This window comes from Cibotium barometz, chromosome 35 (assembly GCF_041138505.1).
Source record: "Cibotium barometz isolate CiBa-2024 chromosome 35, ASM4113850v1, whole genome shotgun sequence".
NCBI classification, from domain to species: domain Eukaryota; kingdom Viridiplantae; phylum Streptophyta; class Polypodiopsida; order Cyatheales; family Cibotiaceae; genus Cibotium; species Cibotium barometz.
In genome coordinates, this window is record NC_141080.1 from 7,789,340 (window position 1) to 7,806,493 (window position 17,154).

The following is a 17,154-nucleotide window of genomic DNA, read 5'->3' on the forward strand; positions in this document are numbered from 1 at the left end:
TATCTAGATAGTGTGAACTACCAATACACATGGAAATTGTAAAAACAAGAGGATTTTTTTAACATGAATATCTCGAGATATTCATGCTATGAAAATCTAGTCTACTTTTTCATGTAAAAAAGGGTCAATAATGACACTTTACACATTGTTTACATCTGTAGCATATTTTTACCACAAGATGAGGTCATGAATATTTTTTATGTGAATATCTCAAGATATTCACAAGTTAAAAACTAGCAAAAGAAAAAAAAAATGAGAACGAAAAATATGCTCAGTAGAGGAGGCCACATAGAGAAACTTGTAGAAAAACACCCTACTAGTCACAATAAAGAAGTGGAAATCGTATTATGAATTAATATTCCACCCACACTTTGTATGAAATACTTCCATTGTCCCTCTTAACTTTGTATCACTTAGTCCTCCACAAGCTAGAAGAGATCGCAGCTTCTTTACAATATGAAAAAAATAAACTTTAAGACACTTCTTTAGAATATATGAAAAGTATAAACTTTAAGATCCAGAAAAGAACAGTAAGAATAGGTAAAAAACCTATTCACATCCTCACATGGATTAATTTATGTTTGTGGCATGGTGTGAGCATGCTCAACTTCAACAATGAATTTCTTCAAAAAGGTTGTGCTCAACTTCGTCAATGACTTTCTTCAAAAAGTCACACATGAACCACCTTAGATTTTCATTCCATAAAAATAATCAAGATTGCATGTTCTACTAGCTTCTCATCATTATATCTAGATAGTCTGAACTACCAATACACATGGAAATTGTAAAAACAAGAGCATTTTTTTAACATGAATATCTCGAGATATTCATGCTATGAAAAACTAGTTAGATACTTTTTCATGTAAAAAAGGATCAATAATGACAGTTTACACATTGTTCACATCTATAGCATATTTTTACCACAAGATGAGGTCATCGATATTTTTTATGTGAATATCTCAAGATATTGACAAGTTAAAAACTAGCAAAAGAAAAATAAAAAATAAAAAAATGAGAACGAAAAATATGCTCAGTAGAGGAGGCCACATAGAGAAACTTGTAGAAAAACACCCCACTAGTCACAATAAAGACGTGGAAATCCTATTATGAATTAATATTCCACCCACACTTTGTATGAAATACTTCCATTGTCCCTCTTAACTTTGTATCACTTAGTCCTCCACAAGCTAGAAGAGATCGCAGCTTCTTTACAATATGAAAAAAATAAATTTTAAGACACTTCTTTAGAATATATGAAAAGTATAAACTTTAAGATCCAAAAAAGAAGAGTAAGAATAGGTAAAAAAACCTATTCACATCCTCACATGGATCAATTTATGTTCGTGGCATGGTGTGAACATGCTCAACTTCAACAATGAATTTCTTCAAAAAGGTTGTGCTCAACTTCGTCAATGACTTTCTTCAAAAAGTCACACATGAACCACCTTAGATTTTCATTCCATAAAAATAATCAAGATTGCATGTTCTACTAGCTTCTCATCATTATATCTAGATAGTCTGAACTACCAATACACATGGAAATTGTAAAAACAAGAGGATTTTTTTAACATGAATATCTCGAGATATTCATGCTATGAAAAACTAGTTAGATACTTTTTCATGTAAAAAAGGGTCAATAATGACACTTTAAACATTGTTTATAACTATAGCATATTTTTACCACAAGATGAGGTCATCGATATTTTTTATGTGGATATCTCAAGATATTCACAAGTTAAAAACTAGCAAAAGAAAAATAAAAAATAAAAAAATGAGAACGAAAAATATGCTCAGTAGAGGAGGCCACATAGAGAAACTTGTACAAAAACACCCCACTAGTCACAATAAAGAAGTGGAAATCCTATTATGAATTAATATTCCACCCACACTTTGTATGAAATACTTCCATTGTCCCTCTTAACTTTGTATCACTTAGTCCTCCACAAGCTAGAAGAGATCGCAGCTTCTTTACAATATGAAAAAAATAAACTTTGAGACACTTCTTTAGAAGATATGAAAAGTATAAACTTTAAGATCCAGAAAAGAACAGTAAGAATAGATAAAAAACCTATTCACATCCTCACATGGATCAATTTATGTTTGTGGCATGGTGTGAGCATGCTCAACTTCAACAATGAATTTCTTCAAAAAGGTTGTGCTCAACTTCGTCAATGACTTTCTTCAAGAAGTCACACATGAACCACCTTAGATTTTCATTCCATAAAAATAATCAAGATTGCATGTTCTACTAGCTTCTCATCATTATATCTAGATAGTCTGAACTACCAATACACATGGAAATTGTAAAAACAAGCGGATTTTTTTAACATGAATATCTCGAGATATTCATGCTATGAAAAACTAGTCTACTTTTTCATGTAAAAAACGGTCAATAACTACACATTGTTTACATCTGTAGCATATTTTTACCACAAGATGAGGTCATCGATATTTTTTATGTGAATATCTCAAGATATTCACAAGTTAAAAACTAGCAAAAGAAAAATAAAAAATAAAAAAATGAGAACGAAAAATATGCTCAGTAGAGGAGGCCTTGTAGAGAAACACCCCACTAGTCATAATAACGAAGTGGAAATCCTATTATGAATTAATATTCCACTCACACTTTGTATGAAATACTTCCATTGTCCCTCTTAACTCTGTATCACTTAGTCCTCCACAAGCTAGAAGAGATCGCAGCTTCTTTACAATATGAAAAAAATAAACTTTGAGACACTTCTTTAGAAGATATGAAAAGTATAAACTTTAAGATCCAGAAAAGAACAGTAAGAATAGATAAAAAACCTATTCACATCCTCACATGGATCAATTTATGTTTGTGGCATGGTGTGAGCATGCTCAACTTCAACAATGAATTTCTTCAAAAAGGTTGTGCTCAACTTCGTCAATGACTTTCTTCAAGAAGTCACACATGAACCACCTTAGATTTTCATTCCATAAAAATAATCAAGATTGCATGTTCTACTAGCTTCTCATCATTATATCTAGATAGTCTGAACTACCAATACACATGGAAATTGTAAAAACAGGAGGATTTTTTTAACATGAATATCTCGAGATATTCATGCTATGAAAAACTAGTCTACTTTTTCATGTAAAAAACGGTCAATAATTACACATTGTTTACATCTGTAGCATATTTTTACCACAAGATGAGGTCATCGATATTTTTTATGTGAATATCTCAAGATATTCACAAGTTAAAAACTAGCAAAAGAAAAATAAAAAATAAAAAAATGAGAATGAAAAATATGCTCAGTAGAGGAGGCCTTGTAGAGAAACACCCCACTAGTCACAATAACGAAGTGGAAATCCTATTATGAATTAATATTCCACTCACACTTTGTATGAAATACTTCCATTGTCCCTCTTAACTTTGTATCACTTAGTCCTCCACAAGCTAGAAGAGATCGCAGCTTCTTTACAATATGAAAAAAATAAAATTTAAGACACTTCTTTAGAATATATGAAAAGTATAAACTTTAAGATCCAAAAAAGAAGAGTAAGAATAGGTAAAAAACCTATTCACATCCTCACATGGATCAATTTATGTTTGTGGCATGGTGTGAACATGCTCAACTTCAACAATGAATTTCTTCAAAAAGGTTGTGCTCAACTTCGTCAATGACTTTCTTCAAAAAGTCACACATGAACCACCTTAGATTTTCATTCCATAAAAATAATCAAGGTTGCATGTTCTACTAGCTTTTCATCATTATATCTAGATAGTCTGAACTACCAATACACATGGAAATTGTAAAAACAAGAGGATTTTTTTAACATGAATATCTCGAGATATTCATGCTATGAAAAACTAGTCTACTTTTTCATGTAAAAAAGGGTCAATAATGACACTTTACACATTGTTTACATCTGTAGCATATTTCTACCGCAACATGAGGTCATCGATATTTTTTATGTGAATATCTCAAGATATTCACAAGTAAAAACTAGCAAAAGAAAAATAAAAAATAAAAAAATGAGAACGAAAAATATGTTCAGTAGAGGAGGCCACATAGAGAAACCTATAGAAAAACACCCCACTAGTCAAAAAAGAAGTGGAAATCGTTTTATGAATTAATATTCCACCCACACTTTATATGAAATACTTCCATTATCCCTCTTAACGTTGTATCACTTAGTCCTCCACAAGCTATAAGAGATCGCAGCTTCTTTACAATATGAAACAAATAAACTTTACGACACTTCTTTAGAATATAAAAAGTATAAACTAATTTAAGATCCAAAAAAGAACATTAAGAATAGGTAAAAAACCTATTCACATCCTCACATGGATCAATTTATGTTTGTGGCATGGTGTGAACATGCTCAACTTCAACAATGAATTTCTTCACAAAGGTTGTGCTCAACTTCGTCAATGACTTTCTTCAAAAAGTCACACGAACCACCTTAGATTTTCATTCCATAAAAATAATCAAGATTGCATGTTCTACTAGCTTCTCATCATTATATCTAGATAGTCTGAACTACCAATACACATGGAAATTGTAAAAACAAGATGATTTTTTAAACATGAATATCTCGAGATATTCATGCTATGAAAAACTAGTTAGATACTTTTTCATGTAAAAAAGGGTCAATAATGACACTTTACACATTGTTTACATCTGTAGCATATTTTTACCACAAGATGAGGTCATCGATATTTTTTATGTGAATATCTCAAGATATTCACAAGTTAAAAACTAGCAAAAGAAAAATAAAAAATAAAAAAATGAGAACGAAAAATTTGCTCAGTAGAGGAGGCCACAAAGAGAAACTTGTAGAAAAACACCCCACTAGTCACAATAAAGACGTGGAAATCCTATTATGAATTAATATTCCACCCACACTTTGTATGAAATACTTCCATTGTCCCTCTTAACTTTGTATCACTTAGTCCTCCACAAGCTAGAAGAGATCGCAGCTTCTTTACAATATGAAAAAAATAAACTTTAAGACACTTCTTTAGAATATATGAAAAGTATAAACTTTAAGATCCAGAAAAGAACAGTAAGAATAGGTAAAAAACCTATTCACATCCTCACATGGATCAATTTATGTTTGTGGCATGGTGTGAGCATGCTCAACTTCAACAATGAATTTCTTCAAAAAGGTTGTGCTCAACTTCGTCAATGACTTTCTTCAAAAAGTCACACATGAACCACCTTATTTTCATTCCATAAAAATAATCAAGATTGCATGTTCTACTAGCTTCTCATCATTATATCTAGATAGTCTGAACTACCAATAAACATGGAAATTGTAAAAACAAGAGGATTTTTTTAACATGAATATCTCGAGATATTCATGCTATGAAAAACTAGTCTACTTTTTCATGTAAAAAAGGGTCAATAATTACACATTGTTTACATCTGTAGCATATTTTTACCACAAGATGAGGTCATCGATATTTTTTATGTGAATATCTCAAGATATTCACAGGTTAAAAACTAGCAAAAGAAAAATAAAAAATAAAAAAATGAGAACGAAAAATATGCTCAGTAGAGGAGGCCACATAGAGAAACTTGTACAAAAACACCCCACTAGTCACAATAAAGAAGTGGAAATCCTATTATGAATTAATATTCCACCCACACTTTGTATGAAATACTTCCATTGTCCCTCTTAACTTTGTATCACTTAGTCCTCCACAAGCTAGAAGAGATCGCAGCTTCTTTACAATATGAAAAAAATAAACTTTGAGACACTTCTTTAGAAGATATGAAAAGTATAAACTTTAAGATCCAGAAAAGAACAGTAAGAATAGATAAAAAACCTATTCACATCCTCACATGGATCAATTTATGTTTGTGGCATGGTGTGAGCATGCTCAACTTCAACAATGAATTTCTTCAAAAAGGTTGTGCTCAACTTCGTCAATGACTTTCTTCAAGAAGTCACACATGAACCACCTTAGATTTTCATTCCATAAAAATAATCAAGATTGCATGTTCTACTAGCTTCTCATCATTATATCTAGATAGTCTGAACTACCAATACGCATGGAAATTGTAAAAACAGGAGGATTTTTTTAACATGAATATCTCGAGATATTCATGCTATGAAAAACTAGTCTACTTTTTCATGTAAAAAACGGTCAATAATTACACATTGTTTACATCTGTAGCATATTTTTACCACAAGATGAGGTCATCGATATTTTTTATGTGAATATCTCAAGATATTCACAAGTTAAAAACTAGCAAAAGAAAAATAAAAAATAAAAAAATGAGAATGAAAAATATGCTCAGTAGAGGAGGCCTTGTAGAGAAACACCCCACTAGTCACAATAACGAAGTGGAAATCCTATTATGAATTAATATTCCACTCACACTTTGTATGAAATACTTCCATTGTCCCTCTTAACTTTGTATCACTTAGTCCTCCACAAGCTAGAAGAGATCGCAGCTTCTTCACAATATGAAAAAAATAAAATTTAAGACACTTCTTTAGAATATATGAAAAGTATAAACTTTAAGATCCAAAAAAGAAGAGTAAGAATAGGTAAAAAACCTATTCACATCCTCACATGGATCAATTTATGTTTGTGGCATGGTGTGAACATGCTCAACTTCAACAATGAATTTCTTCAAAAAGGTTGTGCTCAACTTCGTCAATGACTTTCTTCAAAAAGTCACACATGAACCACCTTAGATTTTCATTCCATAGAAATAATCAAGGTTGCATGTTCTACTAGCTTTTCATCATTATAACTAGATAGTCTGAACTACCAATACACATGGAAATTGTAAAAACAAGAGGATTTTTTTAACATGAATATCTCGAGATATTCATGCTATGAAAAACTAGTCTACTTTTTCATGTAAAAAAGGGTCAATAATGACACTTTACACATTGTTTACATCTGTAGCATATTTCTACCGCAACATGAGGTCATCGATATTTTTTATGTGAATATCTCAAGATATTCACAAGCTAAAAACTAGCAAAAGAAAAATAAAAAATAAAAAAATGAGAACGAAAAATATGTTCAGTAGAGGAGGCCACATAGAGAAACCTATAGAAAAACACCCCACTAGTCAAAAAAGAAGTGGAAATCGTTTTATGAATTAATATTCCACCCACACTTTATATGAAATACTTCCATTATCCCTCTTAACGTTGTATCACTTAGTCCTCCACAAGCTATAAGAGATCGCAGCTTCTTTACAATATGAAACAAATAAACTTTACGACACTTCTTTAGAATATAAAAAGTATAAACTAATTTAAGATCCAAAAAAGAACATTAAGAATAGGTAAAAAACCTATTCACATCCTCACATGGATCAATTTATGTTTGTGGCATGGTGTGAACATGCTCAACTTCAACAATGAATTTCTTCACAAAGGTTGTGCTCAACTTCGTCAATGACTTTCTTCAAAAAGTCACACGAACCACCTTAGATTTTCATTCCATAAAAATAATCAAGATTGCATGTTCTACTAGCTTCTCATCATTATATCTAGATAGTCTGAACTACCAATACACATGGAAATTGTAAAAACAAGATGATTTTTTTAACATGAATATCTCGAGATATTCATGCTATGAAAAACTAGTTAGATACTTTTTCATGTAAAAAAAGGTCAATAATGACACTTTACACATTGTTTACATCTGTAGCATATTTTTACCACAAGATGAGGTCATCGATATTTTTTATGTGAATATCTCAAGATATTCACAAGTTAAAAACTAGCAAAAGAAAAATAAAAAATAAAAAAATGAGAACGAAAAATTTGCTCAGTAGAGGAGGCCACAAAGAGAAACTTGTAGAAAAACACCCCACTAGTCACAATAAAGACGTGGAAATCCTATTATGAATTAATATTCCACCCACACTTTGTATGAAATACTTCCATTGTCCCCCTTAACTTTGTATCACTTAGTCCTCCACAAGCTAGAAGAGATCGCAGCTTCTTTACAATATGAAAAAATAAACTTTAAGACACTTCTTTAGAATATATGAAAAGTATAAACTTTAAGATCCAGAAAAGAACAGTAAGAATAGGTAAAAAACCTATTCACATCCTCACATGGATCAATTTATGTTTGTGGCATGGTGTGAGCATGCTCAACTTCAACAATGAATTTCTTCAAAAAGGTTGTGCTCAACTTCGTCAATGACTTTCTTCAAAAAGTCACACATGAACCACCTTATTTTCATTCCATAAAAATAATCAAGATTGCATGTTCTACTAGCTTCTCATCATTATATCTAGATAGTCTGAACTACCAATACACATGGAAATTGTAAAAACAAGAGGATTTTTTTAACATGAATATCTCGAGATATTCATGCTATGAAAAACTAGTCTACTTTTTCATGTAAAAAAGGGTCAATAATTACACATTGTTTACATCTGTAGCATATTTTTACCACAAGATGAGGTCATCGATATTTTTTATGTGAATATCTCAAGATATTCACAGGTTAAAAACTAGCAAAAGAAAAATAAAAAATAAAAAAATGAGAACGAAAAATATGCTCAGTAGAGGAGGCCACATAGAGAAACTTGTAGAAAAACACCCCACTAGTCACAATAACGAAGTGGAAATCCTATTATGAATTAATATTCCACCCACACTTTGTATGAAATACTTCCATTGTCCCTCTTAACTTTGTATCACTTAGTCCTCCACAAACTAGAAGAGATCGCAGCTTCTTTACAATATGAAAAAAATAAACTTTAAGACACTTCTTTAGAATATATGAAAAGTATAAACTTTACGATCCAGAAAAGAACAGTAAGAATAGGTAAAAAACCTATTCACATCTTCACATGGATCAATTTATGTTTGTGGCATGGTGTGAACATGCTCAACTTCAACAAATATTTTCTTCAAAAAGGTTGTGCTCAACTTCGTCAATGACTTTCTTCAAAAAGTCACACATGAACCACCTTAGATTTTCATTCCATAAAAATAATCAAGATTGCATGTTCTACTAGCTTCTCATCATTATATCTAGATAGTTTGAACTACCAATACACATGGAAATTGTTAAAACAAGAGGATTTTTTTAGCATGAATATCTCGAGATATTCATGCTATGAAAAACTAGTCTACTTTTTCATGTAAAAAAGGGTCAATAATGACACTTTACACATTGTTTACATCTGTAGCATATTTTTACCGCAACATGAGGTCATCGATATTTTTTATGTGAATATCTCAAGATATTCACAAGTTAAAAACTAGCAAAAGAAAAATAAAAAATAAAAAAATGAGAACGAAAAATATGTTCAGTAGAGGAGGCCACATAGAGAAACCTGTAGAAAAACACCCCACTAGTCAAAAAAGAAGTGGAAATCGTTTTATGAATTAATATTCCACCCACACTTTATATGAAATACTTCCATTATCCCTCTTAACGTTGTATCACTTAGTCCTCCACAAGCTATAAGAGATCGCAGCTTCTTTACAATATGGAAAAAATAAACTTTACGACACTTCTTTAGAATATGAAAAGTATAAACTAATTTAAGATCCAAAAAAGAACAGTAAGAATAGGTAAAAAACCTATTCACATCCTCACATGGATCAATTTATGTTTGTGGCATGGTGTGAACATGCTCAACTTCAACAATGAATTTCTTCACAAAGGTTGTGCTCAACTTCGTCAATGACTTTCTTCAAAAAGTCACACGAACCACCTTAGATTTTCATTCCATAAAAATAATCAAGATTGCATGTTCTACTAGCTTCTCATCATTATATCTAGATAGTCTGAACTACCAATACACATGGAAATTGTAAAAACAAGAGGATTTTTTTAACATGAATATCTCGAGATATTCATGCTATGAAAAACTAGTTAGATACTTTTTCATGTAAAAAAGGGTCAATAATGACACTTTACACATTGTTCACATCTGTAGCATATTTTTACCACAAGATGAGGTCATCGATATTTTTTATGTGAATATCTCAAGATATTCACAAGTTAAAAACTAGCAAAAGAAAAATAAAAAATAAAAAAATGAGAACGAAAAATATGCTCAGTAGAGGAGGCCACATAGAGAAACTTGTAGAAAAACACCCCACTAGTCACAATAAAGACGTGGAAATCCTATTATGAATTAATATTCCACCCACACTTTGTAAGAAATACTTCCATTGTCCCTCTTAACTTTGTATCACTTAGTCCTCCACAAGCTAGAGGAGATCGCAGCTTCTTTACAATATGAAAAAAATAAACTTTAAGACACTTCTTTAGAATATATGAAAAGTATAAACTTTAAGATCCAGAAAAGAACAGTAAGAATAGGTAAAAAACCTATTCACATCCTCACATGGATCAATTTATGTTTGTGGCATGGTGTGAGCATCCTCAACTTCAACAATAAATTTCTTCAAAAAGGTTGTGCTCAACTTCGTCAATGACTTTCTTCAAAAAGTCACACATGAACCACCTTAGATTTTCATTCCATAAAAATAATCAAGATTGCATGTTCTACTAGCTTCTCATCATTATATCTAGATAGTCTGAACTACCAATACACATGGAAATTGTAAAAACAAGATGATTTTTTTAACATGAATATCTCGAGATATTCATGCTATGAAAAACTAGTTAGATACTTTTTTATGTAAAAAAGGGTCAATAATGACACTTTACACATTGTTCACATCTGTAGCATATTTTTACCACAAGATGAGGTCATCGATATTTTTTATGTGAATATCTCAAGATATTCACAAGTTAAAAACTAGCAAAAGAAAAATAAAAAATAAAAAAATGAGAACGAAAAATATGCTCAGTAGAGGAGGCCACATAGAGAAACTTGTAGAAAAACACCCCACTAGTCACAATAAAGAAGTGGAAATCCTATTATGAATTAATATTCCACCCACACTTTGTATGAAATACTTCCATTGTCCCTCTTAACTTTGTATCACTTAGTCCTCCACAAGCTAGAAGAGTTCGCAGCTTCTTTACAATATGAAAAAAATAAACTTTGAGACACTTCTTTAGAAGATATGAAAAGTATAAACTTTAAGATCCAGAAAAGAACAGTAAGAATAGATAAAAAACCTATTCACATCCTCACATGGATCAATTTATGTTTGTGGCATGGTGTGAGCATGCTCAACTTCAACAATGAATTTCTTCAAAAAGGTTGTGCTCAACTTCGTCAATGACTTTCTTCAAGAAGTCACACATGAACCACCTTAGATTTTCATTCCATAAAAATAATCAAGATTGCATGTTCTACTAGCTTCTCATCATTATATCTAGATAGTCTGAACTACCAATACACATGGAAATTGTAAAAACAGGAGGATTTTTTTAACATGAATATCTCGAGATATTCATGCTATGAAAAACTAGTCTACTTTTTCATGTAAAAAACGGTCAATAATTACACATTGTTTACATCTGTAGCATATTTTTACCACAAGATGAGGTCATCGATATTTTTTATGTGAATATCTCAAGATATTCACAAGTTAAAAACTAGCAAAAGAAAAATAAAAAATAAAAAAATGAGAATGAAAAATATGCTCAGTAGAGGAGGCCTTGTAGAGAAACACCCCACTAGTCACAATAACGAAGTGGAAATCCTATTATGAATTAATATTCCACTCACACTTTGTATGAAATACTTCCATTGTCCCTCTTAACTTTGTATCACTTAGTCCTCCACAAGCTAGAAGAGATCGCAGCTTCTTCACAATATGAAAAAAATAAAATTTAAGACACTTCTTTAGAATATATGAAAAGTATAAACTTTAAGATCCAAAAAAGAAGAGTAAGAATAGGTAAAAAACCTATTCACATCCTCACATGGATCAATTTATGTTTGTGGCATGGTGTGAACATGCTCAACTTCAACAATGAATTTCTTCAAAAAGGTTGTGCTCAACTTCGTCAATGACTTTCTTCAAAAAGTCACACATGAACCACCTTAGATTTTCATTCCATAGAAATAATCAAGGTTGCATGTTCTACTAGCTTTTCATCATTATATCTAGATAGTCTGAACTACCAATACACATGGAAATTGTAAAAACAAGAGGATTTTTTTAACATGAATATCTCGAGATATTCATGCTATGAAAAACTAGTCTACTTTTTCATGTAAAAAAGGGTCAATAATGACACTTTACACATTGTTTACATCTGTAGCATATTTCTACCGCAACATGAGGTCATCGATATTTTTTATGTGAATATCTCAAGATATTCACAAGTTAAAAACTAGCAAAAGAAAAATAAAAAATAAAAAAATGAGAACGAAAAATATGTTCAGTAGAGGAGGCCACATAGAGAAACCTATAGAAAAACACCCCACTAGTCAAAAAAGAAGTGGAAATCGTTTTATGAATTAATATTCCACCCACACTTTATATGAAATACTTCCATTATCCCTCTTAACGTTGTATCACTTAGTCCTCCACAAGCTATAAGAGATCGCAGCTTCTTTACAATATGAAACAAATAAACTTTACGACACTTCTTTAGAATATAAAAAGTATAAACTAATTTAAGATCCAAAAAAGAACATTAAGAATAGGTAAAAAACCTATTCACATCCTCACATGGATCAATTTATGTTTGTGGCATGGTGTGAACATGCTCAACTTCAACAATGAATTTCTTCACAAAGGTTGTGCTCAACTTCGTCAATGACTTTCTTCAAAAAGTCACACGAACCACCTTAGATTTTCATTCCATAAAAATAATCAAGATTGCATGTTCTACTAGCTTCTCATCATTATATCTAGATAGTCTGAACTACCAATACACATGGAAATTGTAAAAACAAGATGATTTTTTTAACATGAATATCTCGAGATATTCATGCTATGAAAAACTAGTTAGATACTTTTTCATGTAAAAAAGGGTCAATAATGACACTTTACACATTGTTTACATCTGTAGCATATTTTTACCACAAGATGAGGTCATCGATATTTTTTATGTGAATATCTCAAGATATTCACAAGTTAAAAACTAGCAAAAGAAAAATAAAAAATAAAAAAATGAGAACGAAAAATTTGCTTAGTAGAGGAGGCCACAAAGAGAAACTTGTAGAAAAACACCCCACTAGTCACAATAAAGACGTGGAAATCCTATTATGAATTAATATTCCACCCACACTTTGTATGAAATACTTCCATTGTCCCTCTTAACTTTGTATCACTTAGTCCTCCACAAGCTAGAAGAGATCGCAGCTTCTTTACAATATGAAAAAAATAAACTTTAAGACACTTCTTTAGAATATATGAAAAGTATAAACTTTAAGATCCAGAAAAGAACAGTAAGAATAGGTAAAAAACCTATTCACATCCTCACATGGATCAATTTATGTTTGTGGCATGGTGTGAGCATGCTCAACTTCAACAATGAATTTCTTCAAAAAGGTTGTGCTCAACTTCGTCAATGACTTTCTTCAAAAAGTCACACATGAACCACCTTATTTTCATTCCATAAAAATAATCAAGATTGCATGTTCTACTAGCTTCTCATCATTATATCTAGATAGTCTGAACTACCAATACACATGGAAATTGTAAAAACAAGAGAATTTTTTTAACATGAATATCTCGAGATATTCATGCTATGAAAAACTAGTCTACTTTTTCATGTAAAAAACGGTCAATAATTACACATTGTTCACATCTGTAGCATATTTTTACCACAAGATGAGGTCATCGATATTTTTTATGTGAATATCTCAAGATATTCACAAGTTAAAAACTAGCAAAAGAAAAATAAAAAATAAAAAAATGAGAACGAAAAATATGCTCAGTAGAGGAGGCCACATAGAGAAACTTGTAGAAAAACACCCCACTAGTCACAATAAAGAAGTGGAAATCCTATTATGAATTAATATTCCACTCACACTTTGTATGAAATACTTCCATTGTCCCTCTTAACTTTGTATCACTTAGTCCTCCACAAGCTAGAAGAGATCGCAGCTTCTTTACAATATGAAAAAAATAAACTTTGAGACACTTCTTTAGAAGATATGAAAAGTATAAACTTTAAGATCCAGAAAAGAACAGTAAGAATAGATAAAAAACCTATTCACATCCTCACATGGATCAATTTATGTTTGTGGCATGGTGTGAGCATGCTCAACTTCAACAATGAATTTCTTCAAAAAGGTTGTGCTCAACTTCGTCAATGACTTTCTTCAAGAAGTCACACATGAACCACCTTAGATTTTCATTCCATAAAAATAATCAAGATTGCATGTTCTACTAGCTTCTCATCATTATATCTAGATAGTCTGAACTACCAATACACATGGAAATTGTAAAAACAGGAGGATTTTTTTAACATGAATATCTCGAGATATTCATGCTATGAAAAACTACTCTACTTTTTCATGTAAAAAACGGTCAATAATTACACATTGTTTACATCTGTAGCATATTTTTACCACAAGATGAGGTCATCGATATTTTTTATGTGAATATCTCAAGATAGTCACAAGTTAAAAACTAGCAAAAGAAAAATAAAAAATAAAAAAATGAGAATGAAAAATATGCTCAGTAGAGGAGGCCTTGTAGAGAAACACCCCACTAGTCACAATAACGAAGTGGAAATCCTATTATGAATTAATATTCCACTCACACTTTGTATGAAATACTTCCATTGTCCCTCTTAACTTTGTATCACTTAGTCCTCCACAAGCTAGAAGAGATCGCAGCTTCTTCACAATATGAAAAAAATAAAATTTAAGACACTTCTTTAGAATATATGAAAAGTATAAACTTTAAGATCCAAAAAAGAAGAGTAAGAATAGGTAAAAAACCTATTCACATCCTCACATGGATCAATTTATGTTTGTGGCATGGTGTGAACATGCTCAACTTCAACAATGAATTTCTTCAAAAAGGTTGTGCTCAACTTCGTCAATGACTTTCTTCAAAAAGTCACACATGAACCACCTTAGATTTTCATTCCATAGAAATAATCAAGGTTGCATGTTCTACTAGCTTTTCATCATTATATCTAGATAGTCTGAACTACCAATACACATGGAAATTGTAAAAACAAGAGGATTTTTTTAACATGAATATCTCGAGATATTCATGCTATGAAAAACTAGTCTACTTTTTCATGTAAAAAAGGGTCAATAATGACACTTTACACATTGTTTACATCTGTTGCATATTTCTACCGCAACATGAGGTCATCGATATTTTTTATGTGAATATCTCAAGATATTCACAAGTTAAAAACTAGCAAAAGAAAAATAAAAAATAAAAAAATGAGAACGAAAAATATGTTCAGTAGAGGAGGCCACATAGAGAAACCTATAGAAAAACACCCCACTAGTCAAAAAAGAAGTGGAAATCGTTTTATGAATTAATATTCCACCCACACTTTATATGAAATACTTTCATTATCCCTCTTAACGTTGTATCACTTAGTCCTCCACAAGCTATAAGAGATCGCAGCTTCTTTACAATATGAAACAAATAAACTTTACGACACTTCTTTAGAATATAAAAAGTATAAACTAATTTAAGATCCAAAAAAGAACATTAAGAATAGGTAAAAAACCTATTCACATCCTCACATGGATCAATTTATGTTTGTGGCATGGTGTGAACATGCTCAACTTCAACAATGAATTTCTTCACAAAGGTTGTGCTCAACTTCGTCAATGACTTTCTTCAAAAAGTCACACGAACCACCTTAGATTTTCATTCCATAAAAATAATCAAGATTGCATGTTCTACTAGCTTCTCATCATTATATCTAGATAGTCTGAACTACCAATACACATGGAAATTGTAAAAACAAGATGATTTTTTTAACATGAATATCTCGAGATATTCATGCTATGAAAAACTAGTTAGATACTTTTTCATGTAAAAAAGGGTCAATAATGACACTTTACACATTGTTTACATCTGTAGCATATTTTTACCACAAGATGAGGTCATCGATATTTTTTATGTGAATATCTCAAGATATTCACAAGTTAAAAACTAGCAAAAGAAAAATAAAAAATAAAAAAATGAGAACGAAAAATTTGCTCAGTAGAGGAGGCCACAAAGAGAAACTTGTAGAAAAACACCCCACTAGTCACAATAAAGACGTGGAAATCCTATTATGAATTAATATTCCACCCACACTTTGTATGAAATACTTCCATTGTCCCCCTTAACTTTGTTTCACTTAGTCCTCCACAAACTAGAAGAGATCGCAGCTTCTTTACAATATGAAAAAAATAAACTTTAAGACACTTCTTTAGAATATATGAAAAGTATAAACTTTACGATCCAGAAAAGAACAGTAAGAATAGGTAAAAAACCTATTCACATCCTCACATGGATCAATTTATGTTTGTGGCATGGTGTGAACATGCTCAACTTCAACAATTATTTTCTTCAAAAAGGTTGTGCTCAACTTCGTCAATGACTTTCTTCAAAAAGTCACACATGAACCACCTTAGATTTTCATTCCATAAAAATAATCAAGATTGCATGTTCTACTAGCTTCTCATCATTATATCTAGATAGTTTGAACTACCAATACACATGGAAATTGTAAAAACAAGAGGATTTTTTTAGCATGAATATCTCGAGATATTCATGCTATGAAAAACTAGTCTATTTTTTCATGTAAAAAAGGGTCAATAATGACACTTTACACATTGTTTACATCTGTAGCATATTTTTACCGCAACATGAGGTCATCGATATTTTTTATGTGAATATCTCAAGATATTCACAAGTTAAAAACTAGCAAAAGAAAAATAAAAAATAAAAAAATGAGAACGAAAAATATGTTCAGTAGAGGAGGCCACATAGAGAAACCTGTAGAAAAACACCCCACTAGTCAAAAAAGAAGTGGAAATCGTTTTATGAATTAATATTCCACCCACACTTTATATGAAATACTTCCATTATCCCTCTTAACTTTGTATCACTTAGTCCTCCACAAGCTAGAAGAGATCGCAGCTTCTTTACAATATGAAAAAAATAAACTTTAAGACACTTCTTTAGAATATATGAAAAGTATAAACTTTAAGATCCAGAAAAGAACAGTAAGAATAGGTAAAAAACCTATTCACATCCTCACATGGATCAATTTATGTTTGTGGCATGGTGTGAACATGCTCAACTTCAACAATGAATTTCTTCACAAAGGTTGT